Source organism: Megascapheus bottae, chromosome 2 (genome assembly GCF_031878675.1).
Source record: "Megascapheus bottae isolate mThoBot1 chromosome 2, mThoBot2.hap1, whole genome shotgun sequence".
Taxonomy (NCBI): Eukaryota; Metazoa; Chordata; class Mammalia; order Rodentia; family Geomyidae; genus Megascapheus; species Megascapheus bottae.
Window position 1 is genome coordinate 51393626 of NC_143510.1, and position 9780 is coordinate 51403405.

The window sequence follows — 9780 nt, forward strand, 5'->3', positions numbered from 1 at the left end:
TAGATTCAAGTGTTTTTTTTTTTCTTTCTTCCAAACTCAAGTTTCAAAAAAATGTCCTGGTGGTAAAATACACTCACATAAAATTTACCATCGCAGTGGTTACAAATTGTACAGGTCAACAATGTTAAGTATATTCCGTGTGTTATGCAATGACTCCCCAGAACTTTCTTGTCTTGTAAAACTGAAACTCTATCCCCATTAAACTACCCATCTCCCCTCTCTCCCCAGCAGATTCAAGTTTTCATTTCTTTGTAAAGAACATTTTATTCAGTTATGCCTGCCTGTTCCACGTGCTCAGTTCTTTTTATTGGAGCATTAGCATTCATGTGCTGGGTCTGGTTATGAACAAAGTGTCCTTGTGTTTTGTTCCCGTCGGTGTTGATGTGTACTTTGTGCCTTGCTGACTCGGCCTGTGAGCTGTCAATACTGGACCCTGTGTCCTGTCGGTACAGGACGCTGTGTCAGCATTCTTGCCCAGTTTGATTCCAGGTCCACTGGCTCTGCTAGAACCACTTCATAAAAAGTGGGTTAAGAATGCTGCTATAGGGGTTATAAATGCTTTCTATTTTCGCCTAAGTTGGCATTTATGTATCTGTGTTTATTTTTCTTGTTTTAATCAATTGGTTTAGAGATCAGAAGTGAGTAGACACGTCTTTTTTTTTTTCCTTGCTCCTCCTTGCACTTGTTCTTTCTCTATTAAGATGGATCGAGTTTAATGACAATACCAACCGTATCTGCCTCAAGGAGCAGGAAAACAGTGGTAAACCTAGACATAAGCCTACTTTTCATTAAACAAGTTTTTTTTTTTCTGGGTTATTTTTGAGGTCTGTAGTGATATGGAAGGTGAAAGACTTTTTCTTAGCCTTTCACCTGGTACAGATGTGATTTGAGTCTAAGGTCCAATCTCTCTCACAATAAAATAACATATTAGAGTCTACCTACCCTACCCCGGGGGTACTGTCTGCCTCATGTTTGTGGTAGATACTCTGGGCTACCCTGGTCCCTGAGGTTGAGAAAGATTTCATTAGGGATGGCATTTATTTAAAATGGTGAACCTGAAAATGTATCTGGAGAATTTGTTTTCCCTTCTGCAGATTTAGTTGTCTTCAGATTTGTCCGTCAGCCAGTTGTGGATGGAAGATGGTCTGCAGTTTCTTCCTTCTGAGGGGAATAGATCTGGAGTTTGGGTGTGGCAGGCAGGCATCATGGGAGCCTGGGCAGGTGATGTTCTCTGGGTAGGCCAGGCCTGACTGGACTAGTCCCACTGTTTATTTATTATCCATCAGTTACCTACTGGGTGTTAGATAGTCCAATACAGACCTGCTCCTGAAGAGCCGCTTATTTGGCAACTATTCATGTAAAATATGAGGCTTGGTTTTTGAGAATAAAGAGGCTGGAGATACAAATTTCATGGAATGGAATGAGGAGAGGGTGAGTGGAAGGAGAGATGCGTTCAGTATCCAGCTAATGTTACTCGAGTGTCTGCTGTGGAAGGTAGATAGTACAGGCATGAGGTAAGCGTGTTTATGCACCATTCATTTTAAATCTCTTGCCTTTACTTTTGGAAGGGCTGGCACAAGCAACTCCATTTGGATTTTGATAATTTTCCCTCTTCTCTGAACAGATCCCTTGTCTTGGATACGATTTATTCTGGTAGATCTCTCCCCATTGCTGAGATGAGAGGTCCCTGTTGGTCTGATTTGATCCCAGGTTGGAGGGAAGGCAGTCAGTCCTTAGAAGACTCATTTTGGCTGAATGTGAGCAATGAAGTGGTTTAGAAGAAACAGTCTTTAGGCGGGGCTTAATTGGAGTTTATTGAATTAAAATAAATCAAACTTGTTTAGCAAGTAAGGGTTCATTTCAATGGGACTGACTACAAATGCTCCCGATCAACACTAATGAAGTTGGGTGCTGGTGGCTCACGCTTACCTGCCTAGTTACTCAGAGGCTGAGATCCAGAGCATAGTGCTTTTCTGGAGTTCTAGAGACAACTGAGAAATTTGCCCAGTGCTTGGTAGACAAATGCACAAATGTAACATTTAATAAACAAGTATCTGAATCTGGAGGGCTCTCAGGTAGCTCTTTTAGCCACATGTGAATTACAAGTTTCTGCAGGAGGTCCAAAGATGGCGTGGCTGAAGATGGTGCAGACCCAGTGTCTGAACCTTCCTCACCTCACTGATGGCACCTTCCCCCCACCATCATGGTGGAGAGCATTGCTGTAGAGCTGGGCCACAGCGCGAGGTGAAAGGGCCCTACCTTGGTGGTAACATTTCCTCACCTTTTCCACAGAGACCAAAACCACAGTGTTTTCCCAGAAGGCTTATGTAGATGGATATAAAGCTATGGGACAGCCAACATATAAACACAGGACCAACAAACAAGAAATTTCCTTTGGGGCTCCTCGAGTCCAATGTTGATATAAACAATTTAAGGAGCTCTGTCACGGCTCTAATGTCCAACAGCTTGAGGAATGACATAATACCAAATGGGAGACCTGGAAGTTGCCTGGATATTAACCTGCAGCAAAAATATTTGAGGAAAAGAAGCCATACTTGGCAGAGGCTTCCCCTCATGGCAGAGGTGGAATAACTAAGCCTGTCCAGATGGTAGCAGTGCAGGCAGAAAGAAGAAAATGAAGAAAGGGGTTTATTTCCTTAAAAAAACACATCAGAGAGTCAGGAAGGAATCCACAAGCTCTTTCTGGAAGGTTTTTTGTGGTCTGAACCAGAGTCCGTGTGCTTGCCAAGTAGGTACTCTACCACTTGAGTCATGCCTCTGGCCCCTCTGAGGAATTTCAAAAGTGGAGAGAGTCTTCATCTACACATATCATGAACCCACTTTTTGGCAAGGGACAAAATCTTGTAAAGTGGCAGGAAAAAACTTCAGAGAAAGTGCTTGAAGAATGGAGAAGAAAGACGGGAAAGACAAGGTGGCAGAAGCAAATGGAAGGAGCTAAAATGTCCAGAAGACGCCCGACACATGTGGCCGCCATTCACAGGTTTGGAGCCTGTGAGAGGGGCCCGAAGATCTAGATGGAGGAGATCCTGGACCATTTATTTACAGGACTTGTAACACAAAAGCTTAGACTTGCCATCTTTTGTCAGGGAATTTTATGTAATGGATTTGAGATGGAACAAAAGGCAAAGAAAAGAAAAAGCCCATGAAAAGACCAGGTAGTTGCAGCAAAGAGAGGAGAGAGAAAACACTGCCTTAAGGAACTCACTAGGTATGGCAGAGTCCGCATCCTGATGAAATCTCAAAGCAACGCATGCATTGCCACACTGCCCAAAGATAATATTGGATTTTTTTAAAGGTTGGGCTGGGAATGTGGCTCAGTGGTAGAGTGCTTGCCTTAAGCACAAAGAGGCACAGGGACAGTGCCCAGGCCCTGAGTTCAAGCCCCAAGACCAGAAAAAGAAAGTAATATTGTGAAAGAAGAAAAGAAAGCCCAGAATCCAAACAATAGAGAAGTCCTTGCAGAGCAGAGCAAACAGGCATACCCTTGGTCTGGGTTGAAATGGGAAGGACAGCATTTACCCCTTTTCAAGAGATGGCAGTTGAGTTCATAACAGAAAAAACTATTACTTGAGCAGCAATTTACCTGTGTTGTATATTTTGTCTGTCCAGCTCAGGAAGAGGAGTGGAATGATGGCAGCTAAAATGAGATTGTTGGACAAATCTTTAGGAAAAGAATAGGAAATGTAAGTTCTAAAATCCAGGGCTTCCAAATGTCAGATCTGGACACTTGATATGGAAAAAGGAACATGGTGATAGGCAGAGGAAGGAAGGAGATTTACTTCATGGTATAGGGATGCTCTGAGAACATAGAACTGCAACTCATCTTTAGGTTTAAATAGAGGAAAAAGTAGGGGCAGGGCAAAAGCTATGGATAAACAGCGCCAGTTTCAGGTGTGGTCTCATGATCTGAGTATTTCTGCTCCAGGTTGCAGCTTCAGTAATTGTTCTCTTGGTGGGGTTGGGATGTGTGTGGGGGAGTCTGTCCTACAAGGCTCCAGACTATCCCTTTAGGAGTAATTTTGGTCTCTGGTCACATGATGATGTAATTAATTAAGTTCTATCCTTCTCAGGACCCAAGCTGATTGCAAAGTGACTAATAGAGAGAAATGGCTTAGAACAAAGGAAACCTAAAATGGCACCTTAGAGCAGCCCATTCTACTCCAAAATGGAGTGATTCAGTTTCCCAACAAGATCAGTATTTCTTTTCTGGCAGTGCTGGGGTTTTAACTTAGGGCCTTGCACATGCTAGGTAGGTGCTCTACCACTTGATCCATGCGTCTAGACCTTTTGCACTCTATTTTTCAGGCAGGGCCTTGCATTTTTGATTGGTCTGGACTTCAATCCTTTTACTTCTGAGTTTTTGGGATCACAAACATGTCTGACTACACCCAGATTTTTGTTGTTGAGATGGGCTCTTGATAACTTTTTGCCCGGGCTGGCCTAGAACCCCAATCTTCCTGATTTCTGACTCTTGAATAGCAAGGATTTGGGCTACCATATCCAACCCTTTCACATGTCTTTTTAGAGGATAAGACCCAACCTATGAGAGGGTGACAGTCTACTCCAGTGTGAAATGTTCGGTTTGCTCAGCACTGATCACGCTCTCTGTTCATCCCTTCAGCTCCCCCTGCTTCCTTCGTGTTGATCTCCACAGTGGAGGATATGTACCGAGGGGCTTAGGGAGAGGCATTCCTTCCCTCGCTTGAAACAGAGACTGGGTTGAAAGTCTCCCACACCCAGAATGGAGACAGGGCAGAGAGACCCTGTGCCCATCCTGAGTTCAGATCACTCTTCCCTGGCTCACCTGTGTGCAAGGAACAATGATGGGATGTGGGGATTGGCCATGAGAGATGCAGGTGGAAGGTGTGGCTGCAGCCCTTGGAGAGACTTTAGTCATTTGGGTGGTCATGGGCAGATTTTACATGTTACCTCACAATGATCATGCCAATGGATTCAAGTGATTGTGTGTGTGTGTGTGTGTGTGTGTGTGTGTGTGTGTGCACGCACATGTGTGTGTGTGTGAAGTACTAGTATAAATATGGCACATTATTTTACTATCTGACCTAATTAACCTTTGTACTTTGGCCTGAACAGAAGTCAGGAGACAAGAGTTTCTAATCAATGTACTAGAAAGTACTTTCAGAGCCAAGATTCAAGCTTTGGATTATCTTAGTGATAAGGAATCCCAGTTCGGTGGAGTATGGCTTAATTTTTGGAAGTGCTCAAATGTCACCAGTTGCTGCCTGTGAAGACAGCAGCAGGAGGCTCAGCACAGTTCGGTGTGAATAAAAAGGGCTTGTGAGAGGCCCTGTGGCTAAGGTGGGACTGGCTAAGGGCCTTGGCCTGGACAACCTGGGCATTATGTATCCATGTCCCCCATCCCTCATTCTCTCCTGGAGTCCGCCCCACAGAACACAGCCACACTGACTCTGGTGTACTCCATTTAATCAACTTTGGGCTGTGTCCAGTGATTCCCCCATGTTTTTTCAGCATTTAGTATGAAGAATTTCAGTTTGCAAGTGCCTCAACAATTAGTTTTTTCCATGCATCTTTACCTAGAAGGAAAGCTAGAGGTGAGAATTAGGCTTCAAGGGTTTCAGCTATCAGCTCTAACCTTTTCTGCACCTGCTGAACTCCATATCTTCTGCCCTATCAAACTTACTGAGCTCTTAGATACTTAGAGCTGGGGGTTGGAAGTTAGATTCAGTATATGTGAAAAGTTCTGCCCTCTTCCCTTACCTTAGCAGGAGGCAAGTACTCCAGAAACGGGTAAGCTGTCTAGTGGGAATACTGGTGCTCAGACTCCAGGGAGAATCACTATCCCCACAAGGGCAATGTGAATATGGGTGAGGACTGGAGGCATTTGAGAACAGGAAGTGAGGGGAACTTTAAAGGTGGGGCTACGGGTTTCACACCATAGTGGTAGAATTGTGGCCAATTCTGTCTTACCTCTCATTCCTGGGTGGGTAGGTGGTGAATATTCTCATTTTTCTGCTCACCTTTCTTAGGGATAAACTCACCTGAATAAAGTTTTTTCCCAGTTTCAGCACCTTCTTCAATTTTTTTTATTACTTCTTGAATGGCAGCTTTGGTTATTTTAGGATCTGTGGCTATCAGTTTTTCTAATTTTGGAGGGAAACAAAACCCCACATTAGCAGAAAAGCCACAGCATTTGAAAATCTCTTCCTTCACCCCAACCAGAGTCATTTCTATATGAATTCCTAAGGTGGAAAAGTTTTGCTCAGAGGTCGAGAGTGGTAGAGGCAGAAAAATCTATTGAAATCTTGTGCATAGGTTGCATACTGCATGCCTGCTCTTGGGGTAAAGGTGCCAGGTGGACCTCTTGCCTACATGGTTGTTGATGTTACATAAAGATAGATATTTACAGCCAGACATCAGTAGCTCATGCCTGTAATCCTAGCTACTCAGGAGGCTGAGATCTGAGGATTGTGGTTTGAAACTAGCTCAGGCAGGAAAGTCCATAGGGTCTTATCTCTAATTAACCACCAGAAAAACTGGAAGTGGAGCTGTGGCTCAAAGTGATAGAACACTAGCTTTGAGAAAAAGAGCTCAGGGACAGCTCCCAGGCCCTGAGCTCAAGCCTCCAAGCCTCATGACCAACAAAGAGGAAGAGAGAGAGAGAGAGAGAGAGAGAGAGAGAGAGAGAGAGAGAGAGAGAGAGAGAGAGAGAGAGAGAGAGAGAGAGAGACAGAGAGAGAGACAGAGAGAGAGAGACAGAGAGAGAGAGACAGAGAGAGAGAGAGAGAGAGAGAGAGAGAGAGAGAGAGAGAGAGAGAGAGAGAGAGAGAGAGAGAGAGAGAGAAATTTACAGTGGATGTCAGTGGCTCATGCTTATAATTCTGGCAACTCAGGAGGCTGAGATCTGAGGATCACAATTCAAAGCCAGCCCAGGCAGGAAAATTCATCAGACTTTTATCCCCAATAATTCACCATAAAAAGATAAAAGGAGAAAAAAAAGCTGGAAGTAGAGTTATGGCTCTAGTACTAGAGTGCTATCCTTGAACACAAAAGCTCAGGGATAGTGCCCAGACCCTGAGTTCAAGCCTCAGGACTAGCATTATACACACATGCATGCATACACACACACATACATGCAAGGTAGACATTTACTTAAGTTTAGATCTGATGTTCCTGAGATTGCTGCTGTGATCTCCTCAGTATTAATTACAAAGGCACAAGTTTATTGATTTGAACAAAGTCAAGATGCTTTTATCCTTTGGAATGGCTGGCTGGGCCGGTGATACATGCTATATATGCTGGGTGACAGGATCCAGAAGTGATAGGGCAAAAATCCCCTTTTCTGAAGCAAGAAAGGATTTGTACACATTGTTTCTCCTGAAGCCAGGTAATGGGACTGTGCTAAGTAGTTGAGAGTTACAGAAGATGTGTGTGAGTGAAGATATTCATATTATGTAGGATCCTTAGCTCACCTTGTCATCATATAACCTCTTATTTCTTTCTCCTTCAATCATAGCAAACCTTTTCTGCAAGTTTCCTCCTGGCCTTGCCTGCCCTGGTTATTCTCGTTTGCCCTTAGATTTTTATTTTTATTTATTTATTTTTTTGGTTGTGGGGCTTGAACTCTGGGCTTGGGCACTGTCCAGTAGCTCTTCAGCTCAAGACTAGTGCTCTATCGCTTGAGCCACAATGCCCCTTTTGGTTTTCTGGTGATTAATTGGAGATAAGAGTCTCCAATTTTCGTGTCCTGGCTGGCTTTGAACCATGATCCTGAGGTCTCAGCCTCCTGAGTAGCTAGAATTATAGGCGTGAGCCACCCGTGCCCAGCTTGTCCTTAGCTTTGTCTTACTCCAATTTACACTATCTTCCCCATTATATTACGTTCTTCACAAAGAGCGGAAACATGATCACCTCTTCCCTTTCCTACCCCCAGCTTCTTCTCCCAGCCACTGCTCACTTCCCCAATAGTTGATCCATCTTTTAAGAGGACCAGGGTGGGAGGAAATTCAGGATAACTTACGGATGGTAGGGTCCTGTTCAATGAAATTCTCTATCAGCTTTTTAAAGAATTCATTTTCTGTAGTGGGGGAAACAGATGTCAGGTTAGAGTGAAGACTGAGCCAGGCCACCTGGATTGCCTCTTTCCCACTCCCAGAATGCAGCTGTCAGAAACGTTTGTGGACCGAGTTGCATGAAGTTCCCTTTTGGTTGTAGATCCTCTTCTGACCCTCAGCAGGCCCAAAGGGCCTTTTCTCTGAGGTTTACATCCCCACCGCCGTAGAGTCTTTTGAAATGGAAACGTGTGTTATCCTGAGAATTCTGGCCTCTTCTGGCTAAGGAAGGTTCCCTGAGATCTTTGTCAGAAACAGCTGGGATCAGCTGGGATACAGCATGGTATGACAAGGGTCATGAGAACTAAAGATCATGAACCAGACATAAGACTTGGTTGGTGGTTAGACAGGGACAGGAAAAGCATTCCAGGCAGAGAGATCAAGGAACATATTGTTGCTTAAGGGATAGCAGCATGGTGCTGGCCCACCAAGGATGTGACTAGAAAGGCATTGCTTTCTTCTGAGAGACATGGCTCCTGCAGGCCACACTGCTTCATAAGTGGAGCATAGACTAGAATCAGCTCCTACCACCTCTTTGCCTGAGCGTCCTTCTATAGAGGCAACTTGCCCAATTCTGTTCAGCGGCTCCAAAGTACCAGATACATGTGTCTGAAGCATGGAGGGGAAAGAATTGATTCGGGGAGAAGAGTGAGGAACAGGAGGCAGGCACTAGGGGGACCTTGGTCCTCCTGCTTGGAGCTGTCAAGAAGCTACAAGTGGAGAGCTGTGAGTCAGAGTCATTTGCAGAATTCGGAAAGCCAGGATATCAGGGAGAGGATGTGAGGAGATCTTTGCTAGGGTGCTAGAGTGAAAGGCCATACTCACCTGTGTAGACGGGGGTTGCAGCCAGAGCTACCAGAAATAGCAGAATAATGACTTTCATGCTTTGGGTAATGAGCCACAGAATTCTCAGAGAGACTGGACGTGGAGTGTAAACATGGGCCCTTTTAAAGCTATCAGGGGCCAATGGGAATCAAGCTTGGAGGGGCGTGGCTTCAGCATCCTCTTTTCTTCCTCCTGTCAACTGCTAAGTCAACAAGGGCCATCTGGTCTCCTGCAGGCAGATCTTGTAGGCAGGTCCGAACTGAACTCCTCCTCTAACTTCCCCGGCCCACCACCCCAGCCACAACCCTGTCCCTATTTGCTTCTCCTACATTCCTTCATGCTTGATTTCCATCCTGGGGTCTCAGAAGCTGTAGTAGAGCATGTTACACATGGGGTGATACTGGAATGTGTCTGCTGAGGGTGCTGACATAGGACTTTAAGTCTTATCTCTCTATAAAGGGGGATTGAAAGCTCAGGAAATCACATTGTCTACTTCCTAACACAGGGTGGGTGGGTAGGTGGGTGGGTGGGGGTGATGCGAAGGTTTCTCCAAATTAAGATTTCTTCTCTTTATATGCAGAACACCTGAGTGGGTGCTTTCCTGCCTGGAGGGTATGGGTTTGAAGAGTCATACTTTTTCTCTCTCCTTCTCTGTCTCTATCTCTCTGTCTCTGTCTCTTCTCTGTCTCCCTGTCTCTGTCTCTGTCTCTCTCGCTCTCTGTCTCTCTCTCTCTCTCCTCTGTTTTTGAAACTAGGGTTTGAACTCAGGACCTTGTACTTACTAGGCAGGTGCTCTGTCACTTGGACCATGTCCTCCAGCCCTTTTAGTTTTAGTTAGTTTGTT

The 9780-nt window shown here is 44.8% G+C and overlaps 1 long non-coding RNA gene across 1 annotated transcript; it reads right to left on the bottom strand.

The window, feature by feature from the left end:
* Positions 1-5464: 5464 nt before the first annotated feature.
* On the bottom strand, positions 5465-9016 carry LOC150066953 (uncharacterized). Its single transcript, XR_016539345.1, has 4 exons — positions 8937-9016; positions 8021-8077; positions 6042-6143; positions 5465-5576 (listed from the first exon to the last, which is right to left on the bottom strand). It is a non-coding gene; the product is annotated as an uncharacterized LOC150066953 (long non-coding RNA).
* Positions 9017-9780: the final 764 nt, after the last annotated feature.